The following is an 18,984-nucleotide window of genomic DNA, read 5'->3' as shown; positions in this document are numbered from 1 at the left end:
ACCATGCCCATAGCCAAAGAGGACTAGAAAATGAAGGTCAAGGCATCTGCTATTGCATATTTTACTTGGCTCAACAGCATGTGATGCATTTCATCCGGGAATTGGGAATTATCCACTTCCAAAGCTACTAAACTCCTTTGCACTTCCTCTCTCACCATATTTATTTCATCCAGAATATCACAATCCTCCTCGATAGCAGTATCTGCATTACCTCTTTACTTTGTGAAAACAGATGCAAAGTATTCTTTAAGAACCCTGCAAACATCTTCCGTCTCCACACAAAATTACCCTCATGATTTCTAATGGGCCCTACGCTTTCCTTAGTTACCCTCTTACTCTTTATTGTTATCGAACATCTTAGGGTTTTCCTTAATTTTAATGGCCAAGAATGTCTCATACTCAGTCTTAGCTTTCCTAATATCGTCTTTAATTTCGCCTATTAACATTCTATATTTCTCTACAAATTCTAAAGTATTAAGCCGTTGAGATGTGACATAACCGTCCTTTTTTTTTATTCCTCACCTATAATTCCCGAGACATCCAGGGCGCTCTAGAATTATTTTCCCAACCTTCTTATTTAAGGGCACACGTTTGGCTCCTACCTTCCAGATCACCTTGTAGAATGCCTCACACTGTTTTGAAGCCGATTTACCCACAATTAGCTATTTCCAGTCCACTCTGGCCAAATCACTCCTTAACTTAGCAAAATTAACTTTTCCGCAATTCAGAAATTTTATTGCAGACCTATTCTTGTCCTTATCAATAACCAACTTGAATCTCACTGAATTATGATCACAGTCACACAAATACTCCCCCACGAATAACACTTCAAACTGCCCAGTTTGTTTCCCCAAAACTAAATCCAAGTCCGCCCGCTCTCGTGTTGGGCTTGCTAAATACTGACGAAAATAGTTCTCTTGATAGCATTTCAAGAAATTGGCAGCAGCTATAGCTTTCACACTGAATTTGTCACAATCAATATTCGCATAATTAAAGTGCCCTACTATTTCTACTCTATGATTTTTAGACTTCACAGCAATTTGTCTACATATTTGCTCCTTCTATTTCCCTCCCACTCTCTGGATGTCAACAATACACTCCCAACTGTGTGATCGCCGATTTCTTTTTTCCAATTCGACCCATCTGGCCTCAGTTGATGATCCGTCTAACATATCATCCCTTCTCACCGCTGTAAGTGCTTATCTAATCAGTACAGCAACACCGACCCCCGTTTTGCCCCCCTCTCTCTCTTGCCTAAAAATCTGTCAGCCAGAGATATTGATCTGCCAAACCTGCCTCTCTTTCAGCCAAGTTTATGTAATGGCTATAAGGTCACACTCCCAAGAGTCTACATGTGCTCTTAGCTCATCCGCCTTATTCGCTAAACTCCTTGCAGTAAATATGTACCATTCAGCATAGGAAGACATCCTTGCTTGTTACGTACTAAGCCATATTTCCTCTGTCTTAAAGATTCGCTTTCGAGATGCATTCTATCCGACTTCTGCTTTACTTAGATTTCTTTTGTATTCGTTCTCATGTTCCCATCCCCCTGCCAAGCTAGTTCAAACTCTCCCCAACTGCACTGGCAAAACCCCCCGCGAGGATATTGGTCCTGACGCTGTTGAGGGTCAACATGTCTGATTTATATAGGTCATATCTCCCCCACAAGCGGTGCCAATGCCTCAAGAATTTAAATCCCTACCTTCTACACCAATTTTGCATCCACGTGCTCATCGTCTCTCTCCTTCTATTCTTATACTCTTTGGCAGGTGCACTGGTATTAACCCAGATATTACTACTTTTGATATCCTACCCTTAAATTTTTCTCCCAGCGCCATAAATACTCCCTGTAAGACCTCATCACTCAACCTATGTGTACCATGACCTCTAGCTGATTACCCCCGCCACCCCCGACTCCCTCCCCCCCAGGGTGACCTGCATCCGCTCTGTGACATTCTTGACCCTGGAACTAGGGAGGAAGATAAACGTTCGGGAGTAATGTCTCCGTCCGCAGAATCGCCTGTCTGTTCCTCTAACTATAGAATCCCCTATCACTAGGGCTCTTTTGTTCTTCTGCCCTCCTCGCTGTGCTGCTGGGCCAGCCGTGGTGCCTTGGAATTGGCTCTGGCTGCAAGCCCAGAGGCCCCATCTTCCTTACCGATACTCAGTATTGAATATTGGTGTGAAAACGAGAGGGACTCGCGGGAGGCCTCCTGCGCTATTTGCCTGGAACACTTATTATGTCTGGTGGTCACCCATGTCCCCTCCACCTTTAAGCTGCGGGTTACCGACCTCCTGAAACGTGCTATCCAAGTAGTTCTCTGCCTTGCGGATGCACCTTATTGACTGCACCCGCTGCTGCAGCTCCGAAACACGGAGCTCGAAAAATTGAAGCTGGAGACACCTCCTGCACACATGGATGTCCAATATATTACCAACTATCCCATGAACCATTATTTTGTTTCATAATATCTTTTGGCACCTTATCAAAATATTTCTGAAAACCCAAATCCACTGGTTTCACTCTGATCAATTCTGATAGTTACAACCTCTAAATTCTCTAACAGATTTGAGATATCTGATTTTCTTTTCATAAATCCGTGTTGATTCTGCCCAATCCTATTATTATTTTCTCAGTGCCTTTTACCATTTCTTAATAATAGAATCAACCATTTTCACTATGACTGATGTCAAGCTAACTAGCCTGTAATTGCCCGCTTTCTCACTCCCTCATTTCCTCAACAGCAAGATTACATTTGCTATCTTGTAATCTGCAGGTACCCTTTTATAATATATTGAAGTTTGCAAGATGGAAACCATTGCAAGCAGTATCTCTATAGCCTCCTCTATCAAAACCATTTCATGTAGACCATCAGGTTCAGAGAATGTCTCGGCTTTCAGTCCCGTTAATATTTCCAGGACTCTTTTTTTTTCTAATTATTATTTAATTTAGTCGCACATTCTTGCTAGACCCTTGATTCTCCACCATTACTGGGAGGTTTTTCTTGCATCTTTCTTGAAGGCAGCCATATACATCCTGTTTAATTTCTGTACCATTTCGTTATTCCACATTGTAATTATTCCTTTCTCAGATTGAATGGAACCACATTTACTTTTACTAATCTTTCGCTTTTTACATACCAACAGAATCTTTTGCAGAATTTGGTCATGGTCATGAACTGTGATGCCTGTGAAGATTTTGATAACAGTGGTGCTTTGGTCGTGCATCTGTTGCCTTTTCCCGCTGGAATCACCTATTGACCCTTGCACTCCATTCTCCTCTATTAACCTAATTTATGTTTTGTCGATCAGTCAGTAGCGCGGTCCCATGCATCACCACCGAGCACAAAAGCTGCGGTTGCGGGGCCGTAGTCGGCGGACGATCATTCATTTGGTGCTGAGGAGCCCCGATTCTCGCAAGTGCCGTCTCCAAGGATGAGAATGCAGACTTCGAGGAGCCCGCATCGCCAAGCTCCACGATATGATGTGCTCCAGCGGCCATTCCCCCATCCACCGAGGTACTGGGCTCAGTCACCTTGTCGCAGGGCAGTTGATGTGTCTCCAGGATGGCACCGACAATGCGGAGATTGTTTCGATGTAGCACGTCTGCTCCAGGAGCAGCCGATCTGAGCGGCGACATGGAACATTTGTACAGCAAGAGTTTTGACATAGATCAGCAGATCCAACAGACAATGGGGGCATATCACTACAAATGCACAGCATGACCGGCAGCATTTGTTATTACGTGCCATGGATGGTGGATTCCCTGAAGGTGATAGCCACGAACACTGGTGGCAAAGGCCTCCCAGTGGTCTCGAGGCGCGACACTGGACCCCAAGGTGCCGCAAGACGATTGCCAACGTCACATGAGAGCCAGCAAAAAGATCTTGCTACTGGCTCGGTGCACGTTCCCACCTTGGGACGGTCCTCTCCCATATCCATTCAAACAGCTCCCGCAATGAAACAGCGCCTGAGGAGCTCCTCGGCCAGGAGGCTTGGAGTCAACAGGGGAAGTGGAAGAGCTAATGGTGAGTAGGTGAAACGATGAGGTGGCGGGCGGGGAGCGGGGGGGGGTGGTGTATAGGAATGTGATGTGCATGGTCGCAGGTGTGGTCTTAGTCAGAGTATTTCAGGTTATTGCTGCTATTTTGTTGGGAGGTTTGGTGGAGGTGGGGGGAACATCTATTTTTTTGTATTTGTGTTGTATGCTTACGAAGTGTGAGAAATTTTTTTAATTGAATGAACGTTATAGATGCTATTAATTTGTTGTTGGGTGGGGTGGGGAAGCATCTGTGTGTTTTTTTACAGTTATAATTATGCTTGCTTAAAAATGTTCCCATCAAATGTTTTGAGGGGAGAAGGGTGTGACAGAGGTCTTGGTCCACATCGGTACCAATGACATAGGTGGGAAGAGGAATGAGGTCCTGCAGGCTGAGTTTAGGGAGCTGGGGCATAAATTAAAAAGCAGCATCTCGAAGGTAATAATCTCTGGATTAATCCCCGTGCCACGAGCTAGTGAATAAAGAAACAGGAGGACAGATCAGTTGAACTCGTGGCTTAACAGTTGGTGCGGGCGAGATTGATTAAGTTTCCTAAGGCTTTGGGACCGGTTCTGACGGGTTGTACCGCAACAGAGGGGGGACCAGTTTCCTCGCGCGAGGGTTGGGGAGGTTGTGGGGTGAGGGGGTGGAGGGGCGCTTAGCTAGTGCCATTGGGGAGGGTTTGAACTAGCTTGACAGGAGGACGGGAACCTGAAAATGATTCAGTCGGGAGGGGAGATGAGCTCGAATTCGAAAGCAAAAATAAAGACAATGAGATTGAAGGAGAGAGGAAAAAAGTGGAAAAAAACATATTGAAAGGCACTTTGTCGAAATGCACTTTGCATATGCAAAAAATATTGAGCTGACGGCACAAATTGAGACAAATGGGTACGATCTGATAGCTATTTCAGAGACGTGGCTGCAAGGTGAACAGGACTGGTAATGAAATATTATGGGGTATTTCAAAATTCGGAAGGACAGACAAAAAGGAACAGGAATTGGGGTAGCTCTATTGATAAAGGATGGAATCACTGCAATATTGAGAAATGATATTGGCTCATAAGGAATCATAAGGGGGCGTAGACTATAGCTCGCCGAACAGTAGTAATTCTGTTGTTCGGAACATAAACCAGGAAATAGTGGGGGCTTGCGAAAAGGGAATAATCATGGGTGACTTTAACCTCCATATTGATTGAACAAATCAAATTTGTCAGGGTAGCCTCGAGGAAGAGTTCATAGGCCACATAAGGTACTGGCTCCTTGAGCAGAATGTAATGGATTCAACCAGGTCATGTGTAATGAGAAAATATTAATAAACTATCTCCTAGTAAAGGATCCCATTGGGATGAGTGATCATAGCATGATTGAACTTCAAAATCAGATGGAGGGTGAGAAAGTTGGATCTCGATTCAGCATACTAAGCTTAACTAAATGAGACGATGAAGATGTGAGGGCAGTTTTGGCTTAAGTGGACTGGGAAAATAGAATAAAGTGCAGCATGGTTGATGAACAGATGTATACATTTAGGGAGATATTTCACAAATCTCAATAAATATATTTTCCAGTGTGGAGGAAAGGGTGTAAGATAAAAAGGATGGCACCCAATTAAAAGCAAAGTGGCGAAAACTTGAAGGAGAACAGAAAATTGGGAAGCGTTTAAATCCAGCAAAGGATGATTAAACAATGATTAAGAAAGGGAAGATAGACAATGATAGTAAACTCGCACGAAATAAAAAAACAGATAGCAAGAGTTTCTTTAGGTATACAAAAAGGAAACAAGTGGCTCGAGTAAATGTTGGTCCCTCAGAGGACGAGACCGGGGAATTAGTAATGGGGAACATGGAGATGGCAGAATCTCTGAATAATTATTTTGTATCAGTCTTTACGGTAGAGAACACTAACAATATCCCAACAGTGGATAGTTAAGGCGCTATATGGGGCGGGGTTGGGGGGCGTGGCGGAACTTAACATAATCACAATCAATAAGGAAGTGGTAATCAGTTAGATAATGGAACTAAAGACATATAAATCTCATGGACCTCACCGCGTGCATCCGAGGGTCTTAAGCAAAGTAGCGGCAGTGATTCTGGATGCATTGGCTGTAATTTGCCAACATTTCCTGGATTCTGGGGAGGTCCCGGCAGATTGGAAAACTGCAAATCCAATGCCTATATTTAAAAAATGAGGCAGGCAACCAGTTAGCCTAATATCTGTGATTGGGAAAATGTTGGAATCCATTATTAAAGAAGCAGTTGCAGGACATTTCGTAAAGCAAAATTCAGTCAGGCATAATCTGCGTGGATATATGAAGTGGAAGTCATGTTCAACAAATGTGCTGGGATTCCTTCAGGATGTAACAAACAGTGTGGTAAGGCGAACCCGTGGATGCAGTGTATTTGGATTTCCAGTTGGCATTTGACAAGGGTGCACATAAAGTTTACTACAAGTTCAGTGGTTGTGGGTATATATTAGAATGGATAGAGTTTTGGCTAACTAACAGAAAACAGAGAGTCGGGATAAATGGATTATTTTCGGGTTCTCAATCAGTAACTAGTAAGGTGCTGCAGGGATCAATGCTGGGACCGCAACGATTTACAATCTAGAGTAATGACGTGGATGAAGGGACTGAGTGTAACGTAGCCATGTTCGCTGATGATGCAAAAATGGGAGGAGAAGCAATCTGCGAGGAGGGCACACAAATCTGTTAAAGGACATAGATAGGCTACGTGATTCGGAAAAATTTGGCAGATGGAATATAATGTTGCAAAATGTGAAGTCATGCACTTCGGCAGAAAAAAATTCAAGAGCAAGTTAATCATTAAATGGGCAAATATTGCTAAGTGCTGCCGTACAGCGGGACCTGGGGGTACTTGAAACTCAAAAGATTTGTATGCATGTACAGCGATTGTTCAGCAAGGCCAATGGAATCTTGGACTTTATCGCAAAGGAGATGGAGTATAAAAGTCATACTACCGGAATACAGGTATTTTGAGACCACACCTGGAATACTGCGCGCAGTTTTGGTTTCCTATATTGGCGAAATGATGTACTTGCTTTGGAGGCAGTTCAGAGAAGGTTCACTAGGATGCATTCGGAGATGAGGAGGTTGAGTTACGAGGAAAGGTTCAGTTGGCTGGGCCTCTACTCATTGGAATTCAGATAAATTTGAGGTCCTCTCATCGAAACGTATAAGGTTATGAGGGAGCGCAGGCAGGATGTTTCCACTGACAGGCGAGTCTCGAACTAGTGGGCATATTCTTAGAATTATGGGCCGCCCATTTGAAACAGAGAAATTTATTCCCTGAAAGGCTTGTAATACTGTTGAATTTTCTGCATCAGTGAGCGGTCAAAGCTGGAACATTGAATAAATTCAATACAGAACTAGAGAATTACTGAAACAATAAGGGAGTAAACGGATATGTAGAGCGGCCAGTGAAGTGGACCTCAGTCCATGATCAGAAAACCCATGATCGTATTAAATGGCGGAGCAGTCTCGAGGGCCTGTATTGGTTATTCCAGCTCCTAATTCTTATGTTCTTTTGTTCGTATAACATTGTTGTGCACTTTCTCAGATAGCTGCACTATTAAACAATTGCGATTCCCGAACATAAAAGCGGATAATTAAACTTAACTTAAATCAACTCAAACTTTAACTGTCACCGAGGTAAAGCACAGCATTCATGTATGAGCTGCAGAGACAGCAATGTTCAGCTTTGTAAAATCGACCGACGTGTTTCAAGCTATGTAGCCACCATGGACCCTTACCTGTGGTCCATAGGTGGACAGAGCATTATTTCATCGTCAACCTGGTTGTATGCCCTGAGCTCAGCATTCACCTCCTCATACTTCTCTTGCTCTCTCTCCTGATGTGGACCAGCAGACCGTTCTGGAAATTCTTGTCCTCACCTGATAGCCAGATTGTGCTGCATGCAACATGCCATTACGAATCAAGCTACCTGTTTAGGGTGGTGTTTGTAGCAAGCCTCCTGAGTGGTCCAGACATCTAAAGCGTTGCTTACGCACTCCAATGGCATTCCTTATGATAATGTGTGAGGCTCTTATTTTATCGCTTATCGGCTTCTGTCTGGGTGTGAAGCAGGGGTTCATCAGCAAGGTGGCAAGGCCATATTCTTTGTTCACCAAGCTTCCAGCATTGACCTTGTGTCTGACTGGTAAACATGTTAGATACAGCATTTTCACGCAGGATATGAGCATCATGGATGCGGCCCAGAAATGTTGCATTTACTGCCATTATAATTTGGTTGTTGTTTACAACAAGCTGCACATTCAGGGATTGGAATCCTTTTGGTGCCAAAAAAGCTGTGCATCCTGAAAATGTTGCAGCTTGACGCTGTGCGTACACTCTGTTACTCACTGCACCTTGGGGAAGTTTGCAATTCTGGAGAATCCTTGAGCCCTCTCAGTCTGTGCCTCCCTTGTAATAGGGAAGCTGGTAAAGTCCATCGTGCATGTGTAAAGGGCTTCATCGACCTGTCGCAAGCAGCAAAGTGAGGCATGCTGAGATATAGCGCAAATGTGCCCAGCTGAGGCTTGAAAGCAACCCGATGCATCAGAGGCAAGTGCCGCCGTGACCTTGACCTTGACGGACTGATGATGCTGGCAGGTTGCACATCTCACCTGATCAGCTGGCATATCTCGCTAGTAACCTCTTTGTGGAAGTGCAGTCTCCTAAGGCACGTGTTATCAGATAATTTCAGCTAAGACCGCTTCTCCCTGTAAGTGACTGTGGTATAAGGTCTTATCTTCCTCAACAATCTGGTACTTCATTGATTGGGCACATGATGCTGTTCAATATACGTTCTGCCATCTCTAGCCTGCAGCATCTGCGTGGTCATCAAGGAAGTTTGCGAAATTACAGGTTGCATTCCAAAACTCTCAGTTTTACACCAGTTGTTCACAAGCAATAAATTTACCTACTAAGACATTTAAAGTAACTTCAAATCGTCCACATTATGATAAGATGTTTGCTCAGATGGTCAAACTCCTTAAAAGACTTCCTGAATACATTCAAACTCCCGAGAAGTTGAAGCAGCCAATTATATGAACTGACCTCGAATTTACAAAATGGCGTCCATCCCGCTGGGTTTCGTTCAAGTGAGAGCAACTTTTTCTCAGCGGCTTTTCCAGCGAATGATATTTTCGGCGATATGTGGCCAAGATGTCAAAAATAATTCTCGGCGAAATAATGGGCATTGATTTCGGCCATTCTGACCTTTGCGTCAAAAAAAGTAGGTGGGCGGTCTTATTCATTCTCAGCATCAATTAGATGGCAAATGTAATGCTCGGCGATATAAAGGGTATTGGCTTTTTCCCATTCTGAAACTTGCGCCAAAAAAAGTGAGCGGGTGTTATTATTTCTTGGCGTAATTACATTGCGACAATAACACTCGGCGATAAATGAGAGATAAGTAGGCGTTAGTTTTCATTATGTGCCTACATGTGCGATACCTGGGCGCTATACCTCATTTCAGCGTTAAAATGGATGTTAGGTGAACTGTATCGATGCAAGAAAATGGGTAGTCTCGCCCAATTGGGAAAGGTATCCCTTTTTTCTCTTCGTATAATCTAATTTATATATTATAAATATATATATATTCATATAAAACAGAATCAATTTTATCATTAATAAACACTTTTTTTCTTACAGTCTGTATTAATTATCATACCCAACTAAAAATTAAATGTAACAATATAACATGCATGTTCGTTATCATCCCCAATTTAACAATGATGTATATCAGTTTTTAAATGTGTATTGCTTATCATTCCCAATTTATCAAATAAATGTTACAGTTGTGCATTGGTTATCATAACAAACTTGAAAAATTAATTATATAAGTTTTACCTTCAGTACACATATATTCATATACACATTTAACAATTAAATGCAACACGTTTACCCTTGTATTGGTTACCATCCCCTATTTAACAATGAAATGTAAAGGTTTCACCCTGTGTGTTCGTTACCATACCCAATTTATAACAATTACGCTGTGCATTAGTTGTCATACCCAAATTGATAATTACATGTAATATTTGGTTATAAAATCAGCTTTAAGAATTACATATTTCAGTTTTACACTGTGTGCTGGCTATTGAAGTGGGAATTAAAGAGTTAAACACGTTTCAGATTAGGAAGGCACAAACACAATTTGCTGATGTGGCAGAATTAGCAGGTGCAACTGAAGGACCATGTTGCAATTCCTTTTATTCAGAGATAATGTCGTAGCCTTCGAAGTTGCCGCCTGTAGTTAATCAGAACTCAGAAATAAATTCCTGTTAGTGGCAGGAGGTAGGATGCAGAATATATATGTACATACCTAAAGAGGATGTGAAGCAATTAGCAAAGTTGAAATTAAGCAATCTGTAAGAAACAAAAAAAATCGTCACGCAGCAGAATGAATGACCAATGATAATGTAAATGATGACTTGTCAAAGAATTCAGTATAAAAGAAGCAGCTCCTAAGTTTTCGAAGAGAACGGTTGGGAAGACATCCAGTTAAGTAACTGGTGTCTCCCTTGATGAAGCAATAAAACAAATCTATTGTCCACAACAGGACTGTGTTCAGTGTCTTTGCATTACTCCACATCAAATAGCGTGGCCTGGCAGGACACACCCGGGCGATGGACAGACAGACTTTTGCATACCATCACGAGTAAGTATATATTTTAAATACCACTCATAAATCTGATGTAATCTGGCGCAAAACATGTCGGTAGCCTGGACTTGTGAGAAAGGTCTGTAATGGTGAAAAAGACATGAGTGTAGTTAAGAGATCACAATTGTAATTATCAAAGTATGACCGGCTTCGTAGGTTTATAATTGCAGACCCCAGGTTGGAGGAAACCAGTTTAAAGGGGACAACGAACCGATATTGGGGTAGACGTACAAACCAAAGTTGGTATTGTGCTCCGAACAAAGTTGAGGCTGCACACACGGAGGTTAAAGTAACAGTGACCTCTGTCTTTAATGAGACACTCCAGAGTGAGGAACAGCCTTAGGAGCTGGCTTATATACAGTGCTCGCAAGGGATGCTGTGATGCCTTGGGACTTCAGGCGATGAGCTCCCTGGTGGCGTTACAGGGAAGTGCATACTTTAAAGATACACCACATCACACCCCGCTCACAAAGTCAAAGTCAAAACTATTTACAAGTTGAGGCAGTCAGGAGCCTTTCTTTCCCTGGTGGGCCGCCACGGTACAAATGTCATTTCTGGTGTGTTGGCTGTGCCCTCGCTGGGCTGCCGAGTTGTTGAACCTGCAGGGCTGCTATGTGAGCCTGGCCTTGCTGGGCTGTTGGGCATAATGGCTTCGATTTCCTGTTCCGGCGTGATGTCGTTGATCCTTTGAGTGTGTTGTCGACTCGAAAAAGGTGGTGTCTGCTGTGGGTTGTTCAGGGAAGCCTTTGCACTGCAGCCTCGTTTGGTCCAGTTGCAAATTTGCCCATTGTCTCGTTTGACTACAAACACCCTATTTCCTTACTTAGCTGTCTTCGTGCCCACGATGCATGTGGGACCATGTCCATAGTTTAGCATATATACAGGGTCATTCAGATCAATTTTCTGAGAAACAGTGGCGCGGCCATCGTTAACATTTTGTTGCTGCTGCCTGCTCTCTACCTGATCAAGCAGGTTGGTGTGAACGTGCGAGAGTCTCGTTTTAAGTGTTCTTTTCTTGAGTAGTTCAGCCGAGGGCACCGCTGTGAGCATGTGGGATCTCCTTCGGTAGCTGCGCAGTATTTGGGACAGGTGGGTTTGTAGTGAGCCTTCTGTGACTCGTTTAAGGCTTTGTTTAATGGTTTGTACTGCCAGCTCTGCCTGCCCATTGGAGGCTGGTTTAAACGGGGCCGAAGTGACATGTTTGATTCCATTACTGTTCATGAATTATTTATATTCGGCACTGGTGAAACATGGCCCCTTGTCACTGACCAGTATGTCAGGCAAGCTGTGGGTGGCAAACATGGCCCTCAGGCTTTCAATGCTGGTGGTGGCGGTGCTTCACGCCGTTACTTTACGTTCAATCCCTTTTGAAAAACATCCACCAGCACCAGCAATATTTTACCGAGAAACGGGCCTGCATAGTCGACATGGATCCTCGACCATGGTCTGGAGGGCCAAGACCACAAACTTAGTCGTTCCTCTCGAGGCGCGTTGCTCAACTGAGCACATACGCTGCGTTGCCCAACACAGGACTCTGAGTCAGCGTCAATACCGCGCCACTACACGTGGGCTCTAGCTATCGCTTTCATCATTAATATAACCGGGTGTGTGAGGTGGAGATCCGAGTTGAACGTCTCCCTGCCCTTTTTTGGTAGCACTACACGGTTACCACACAACAGGCAGTCTGCCTGAATGGACAGTTCGCACATTCGCTGCTGGAATGGCTTGTTTGGGTCTTGCATTCCAACGGGGATGCTGACCCAGCTCCCATGCAGTACACAGTTTTTTTAGTCGGGACAGCAGAGGATCTTGGCTGGTCCAAGTCCTAATCAGGCACACCATGACGGGTGATTTATCATTTTCAAACGCTTCCATGACCATCAACAAGTTTGCGGGCTGCGCAACCATCAATAAGATTGCAGGCTGCGCCATTTCCACCCCCGTGGTGGGCAATGGTAGCCGACTGAGAGCATCCGCACAGTTCTCGTTGCCCGGCCTGTGGCGAATTGTACAGTTATACGCTGATAGCGCGAGTGCCTACCTTTGTATGCGGGCTGAGGCATTAGTATTTACCCCATGTTCTCAGCGGACAGGGATGTGAGGGGCTTGTGATCGGTTTCCAGTTCAAATTTGAGGCCAAACAGGTACTGATGCATTTGTTTTAGACCGAAGACACACGCTAATGCCTCTTTCTCAATCATTCTGTCGGCCCTCTCGGCCTTAGACAAGCTCCTGGAAGCATAGGCGATTGGTGGCAACTTCCGTGCAAAGTTAGCATGTTGTCATACACACCCGACTTCATAGACGACACGTCACATGCTATCACAAGTCTTTTACACGGACTATACAATACAAGCAGCTTGTTGGAGCATAAAATGTTTCTGGCTTGCTCAAAGCAATTACTTGGCTTTTTCCCCATACCCAGTTTTCACCTTTGCGCAATAACACCAGTAGGGGCTCTAAAACGGTGCTTAACCCCTGCAGGAAGGTATCAAAATAGTTGCGGAGTCCTTGGAACGACCGCAGCTCTGTGACGTTCTGTGGCCTGGGCGCGTTCCTGACATTATCTGTCTTGGCGTCTGTGGGTAGGATGCCATCCGGCTCGATCTTTCTCCCCAAAAACTCCACTTCTGTTGCCTTGAAATCGCATTTCGACCTCTTCAGCCGCAGCCTTCTGCGATCCAGACGCTGCAGGACCTCCTTCAGGTTTTGTATGTGCTCGGCGGTGTCCCGACCCGTGACCAATATTTCGTCCTAAAAGATCACCGTGTGTGGTACCGACTTGAGTAGGCTCACTATATTTCTCTGCAAGATCGCTGCAGCCGACGGAATTCCAAACAGGCATATCTTGTAGATGAACAGTCTCTTGCGCGTGTCGATGCAGATGAGGCCCTTCGAATACTCCTCTCGCTGCTGCATCATGTCGGCAGAAGTCAGGTCGAGCTTGGTGAACGTCTTGCCTCCAGCCAGCATAGCAAATAGGTCGTCTACCTGATGTAGCGGGTATTGGTCCTGTAGCGAGTAACGATTAATCGTTACTTTATAAGCGCCACAAATTCTGACCGTGCCATCACTTTTGAGTACTGGAACAATCAGGCTGGCCCACTCGCTGAATTCCATTGGGGCGATGATGCCCTCGCTTTGCAGCCTGTCACGCTCGATTTCCACTCTCACCCTCATCATGTGAGGTACCGCTCGCGCCTTGTGGCCAATGGGTTGTGCCTCTGGAACCAAGTGGATCCGCATCTTTGCACGTGAAAAGTTTCCAATGCCTAGCTGAAAAAGGGAAGGAAATTTGTTAAGAACATGAGTACATGATGCCTCATCGACATGTGATGTCATCCCAGTTCCAACGCATTTTATCCAGCCAGATCATTCCAAGCATCGCCCGGGACAATCCAGAGTGGCAGTTCGTGCACCGTGCACTCGGATGTGAACTTTACCATGGCGCTGCCCAGGACAGAAATACGCTCTTTGGTGTACGTCCTCAATTTCGTGTGGATGGGGCGCAGGTGTGTTCTGAAAGCCTTTTTGCACCACAGCCTCTCAAACGGGATTTCACTCATGATGGATTGGCTACCGCCAGTGTCCAGTTCCATGGCCATGGGAAAGCCATTCAATTTTACGTTTGGCATTGTAGGTGGACATTTCGTCGGCAATATGTTCACACGTGTACTTCAGCATTTGCCTCCTGTCTCTGAAGCTCGAAATTGCTTTGATCCACCATGAACCGATCTTCATCTGCCACATTGTGCTTACCAGGTTTTGGAGAGCTTGCAGCTCGTTTGCAAGCTCGTTGCGGTGCCCCATTGTTCCACAGCTCTTGCAAACATACCCTTTGAAGCGTTATGAATAGACTGAATGGCAGCCTCCACAACGCCAACAAGGAGTGAATTGCCTTGCATTCATCCTTTCTTGGGGACTCTAAGTCATCTGCATCACCTGAGGCCTGCTGGCAGTTGCAGACTCGTGGGTTCTGTCCTGTACGTTTCTGCTCGCAGACAAAGTTCCAGTTAATTTATGAACATTGCTAGCACTTTTGTGCTGAGAGGTTCGTTTGATGATTTCACTGGTGGACATAAACGCCTGTACTATCACAATGGCCTTACTGAGGGTCGGTGCCTCTACAGTCAAACGTTTTCGAAGGATGGTATCGTAGCCAATGCCCAGTAAAAAAAAAGTATCTGAGCATTTGCTCCAGGTAACCATCAAACTCACATTGTCCTGGAAGTCGCCTTAGCTCGGCGACGTAGCTCGCCACATCCCGACCTTCAGCTCGTGTAGAATCGATACCTCGCCATCAGCAGGCTGTCCCTCGAGGAAAGATGTTCCTTGACGCAGTGCACACAGCTGCTCATACGACTTATCTGTGGGTTTCACCAGAGCCAACAGATTCTTCATGAGACTGTAGGTTAGTGCCCCGTAGACTGTGAGGAGGACCACTCTCCTTTTCTCAGCACTTCCTTCTCCTTACAGCTGTTAGCTCCAAAGTACTGGTCGAGCCGTTCGACATAGGTTTTACAGTCCTCACACTCCGAGAACTTCTCCAGGATACCCAGAGTTTGCTGATTCTTTGCGTTGGATTCGTATTCTCGTCGCCAAATATTGTGTTCCTAACACAGTTGAGGCCCCACACAGGGATGTTAAAGTAAGAGTCACCTCAGCCTTTAATGAGACACTCCAGAGCGAGTTACAGGCCTAAGGGGCCGCCTCATATACAGTGCTCCCAAAGGATGCTGGGATCCCTTGGGACGTCAGCGGATGAAATCCCTTGTGGTAGAATATGGAAGTGCATGTTTTACAGATACACAACACTTGGCATGCAAAATTATGAGAAATAGGGGGCCGTAATTTCACACTCTAGATATTTTGCTGTCGGCCATAGAACATTTATAGTTGCTATGTTGAGTAACAAATGGGATCCCAAAGAAGATCCCCCAAAACAAAAATTACGTCAGGAGAAAAATAAAAGCAAAAAGAAGGCCAAAGCGGGTTTGATGGTGGTTGGACAATGTTTGCAATATAAGGCCATTACGTAAATTAAGGGTAGAAGTAAGTAGTTTAACACAGCAGATGGATGGATGGTTTGGGCGCCTATGCAATGACCAGGACGACGATATAAACAGTATGCCAAATGATGTGACTCCGCCATATGAGGAAATATTCCCAACTGCCCGAAAAGGGGACAGCAGCGACGATGAAGACAAATCCTCCATCGCACCAGTGAAAGTGAAAGTAGGAGGCACCAATGCTGGGGCACACAAATATCGGGCCTTCACCCTCCTGGAAAAAAAGGCATTATTTAAGGATTTAGGAGTAATAAAACCCCGCAACAGATAAATCGAGTATTGGAAGTCCCTGCAAGAAATCGACGACATTCATGATATGTATGAACGGGACGTTCTTGAACTAGAAAGGACAAGTGCTCACGTGAGAGATGGAACACCCTGGCACAAAGTTAGAGGTAGGGGATCTGGGTGCCCAATGTAAAAGCTACCCGGGCATCAAGGACGGCTGCATACTACGGATTCAAATCCACCGTACACACTGTCTTGGGACAGCGCAATTGGGGCCTTTAATGTTGGTAAAAAAAAAGAAAAATGAGAAAGTATCGAATATAGAGGGAGTTTATGGACAGTCCTCAGGTCAGGCAAACCCAGACCGGAATGATATCCCCTTCTGTAAAAGGTTTAAAGATGGGTTGTCGGCAGAGCATCATAAAATTCTCAAAATGGTGGTAATAAGCACAATGGGCATGTCAGGTAGATAGCGAGACAACAAAACAGATGAAGTCCCAGGAGGCGGCCCAGAGAGTCGGGAGCGTTCTAATTGTGGAAAGATGGGACATCGAAAAAGCGAGTGTAGATTATCCCCACAGAAATGCCAGAGCAGCGACAGAACCAGCCACCCCAAGGACCGTTGCTGGGAAAAAGGGTGAGGGGGGCAGGAAGAACAGAGACGAAATAAGGAAACCCCATCGGCGAAACTAACCAGAGCAACTAGACAGCAACTACTCCAGGCCTTGAAGGAACTGGGATAAGATTGAAGGTCAGCGGCCCCCCGAAGGAGTGTATGTGACGCGTGTACTCATGTGACAGCAGTGTTAGGGGACCGGCAGCGTGATCTGGTAGTGGATACTCGGGCAGCGGCCTCTATTAAAGACAACTCCTTGCCAACGACCCAAAAAATCCTGATGCCGAGGTGGGTTGGAAGGGAACAATTCGCCTGCAAAATTAAGCAAGGTTGTATTATTAGAAAAAGCTGGGATTTTACCGGCACAGTTTTACGTAATGCCCAACAATGAGGGGACGATATCAAGAATAGATTTACTGGATCATGCTAAATCAACGTAGTTTTGATGAACATGCGTAAGTTGGAAGTGCCCAGATCATAACAAGTGATTGGGACGCGCTAAGACAGTGCGCGGGGCGGGGGGGAGGGGTGTGGCGGGAGGCAGGGCGATTGCCAGCACGTCAGTGGAGTTTGGGCAAAGTACAAGCAAGACTGCTGGTTGGTAGGGGTGAGCTTGTGGTGAACCCAGGACCAGGACATACCTCACATAATCAATATTCGATTAAACTAGTGGCTATGACCATTGTAAAACCAATCTTAAAGGAGTTATAATTAACGTGATACTTAAAGAAGCGGAAGGAACTACCAACTCACCGGTGTGGCCAGTAAAGAAGCAAGACGGGTGATACAGGGTGACCATTTACTACACAACTTGAATAAGCCAACCCATGACAGCAGCTCATTGTGACAATCCCCGCGACCATATTAAATGGGTTGAAGCCCGAACATCATGCATTCATGGTATGAGTCAAAGCCAACGGCATTTCGTCCATATCCCTGGCAAAGGAATCGAACTATAAATTTGCCTTTACGGTGGCTGTCCACCACTATACTTGGATGTGGGTCCCACAAGTATGTCACAATAGTCCGGCGATATTTCATCGAACCATGAACTGGGATTGAAAAAATGTCCTGACAGCTTAGAGAAGTACGATACTGCAGTATTTAGGCGACCTGTTTAAGTCTCAGTTGACGAATGGGAGCACAAAGGTGCACATATAGAAGTCCTAGAAGCCTTACGATAAGCGTCGTTTAATGTAAACCACAAAAAGACGCAGATTGAACAAGCCACTGAACTATGCTTTGGAGAGGAGATCTCCCACGGCACTCGGACAACGTCCAAGGGTAGGAAATAAGCCATTGGATTCATGCCTCATCCAAAAACAATCCGAGGGGTGCGCAAGGTACAGGGACACTTTACTACTGCAGGAATTTTATACCCAACTTCGCAGCAATTGTGGAAGCCGTGCAGAGGTTGGTAAAAGGGGGGAACACCGTCCCTAGAGATAACGGAATGGCGTTCCGAGCAAGAGACGGCATATGGAAATCTGAAGTAGTCCCTAATGTCCGCCCCAGGATTTGGACTCCCGAATATGAACCTACCTTTCCACGTTTAAATTGAGTACCAAGACATCTTTTATGGAGCCGTCGTAACACAAATGCATGGAGAAAGAATGAGACCATATGCTTACAATTCAACCCAACATTCACCAGAAGCCGCGGCTGATCCAGATGCGTGGCTGCACTCGGCTGCGCCACATGGGCAGTCATGGCCAGCGAACCTGTCGTGATGACAGGCGAAATTGACCGACACACGAAACACAATCTGGTAGCAATGTAGAATACTGGAAAGCTCCTGGCCGTCTCCATTTCTGACGAACAAAGTGGGAAGCCGTTCTATTGCCCCAGGATGAATCAGTAAAGACAGTCAGATTCACCGGGGAAAACCCGGCAGTAGAAGTCCTCACTAGGCGGGAGCTCCCCGAGTGTAAGCATTAGAATCGGAAGATTTACCAGGTAATGTAAGTTGGGTAGCTCCCGAAAACCCAGACCTCACGTTGTATGTGGACAGATCCCGAAAGTATGTCGACGGCCACCCATGTACGGGATGGGCGGTATTAAACCAGCATCTTGAACTCATGATACAGGGAGTGCTGGACGGAGGCCTTCCGGCCCAAATAGCAGATTTAACCGCACTGACGTAAGCCTTATTACTGACAGAGGGAAAGACAATCAATATATATACAGATAACAGGTATGCATTTGGGGTAGTACATGACTACATGGTAGCATGTGGTAGAAGATGGTTTGATGCCTCTGGCGGCGAGGCCAACAAACACAATGAACGTGCAACATTACTATAAGATGCAGCCAGCAAAGCAGCGGAAGCAGCAGTGATAAAGGTAAAGGCC

Source organism: Pristiophorus japonicus, chromosome 25, assembly GCF_044704955.1.
Source record: "Pristiophorus japonicus isolate sPriJap1 chromosome 25, sPriJap1.hap1, whole genome shotgun sequence".
NCBI classification, from domain to species: domain Eukaryota; kingdom Metazoa; phylum Chordata; class Chondrichthyes; family Pristiophoridae; genus Pristiophorus; species Pristiophorus japonicus.
Note: the sequence above shows the minus strand (reverse complement) of the source record.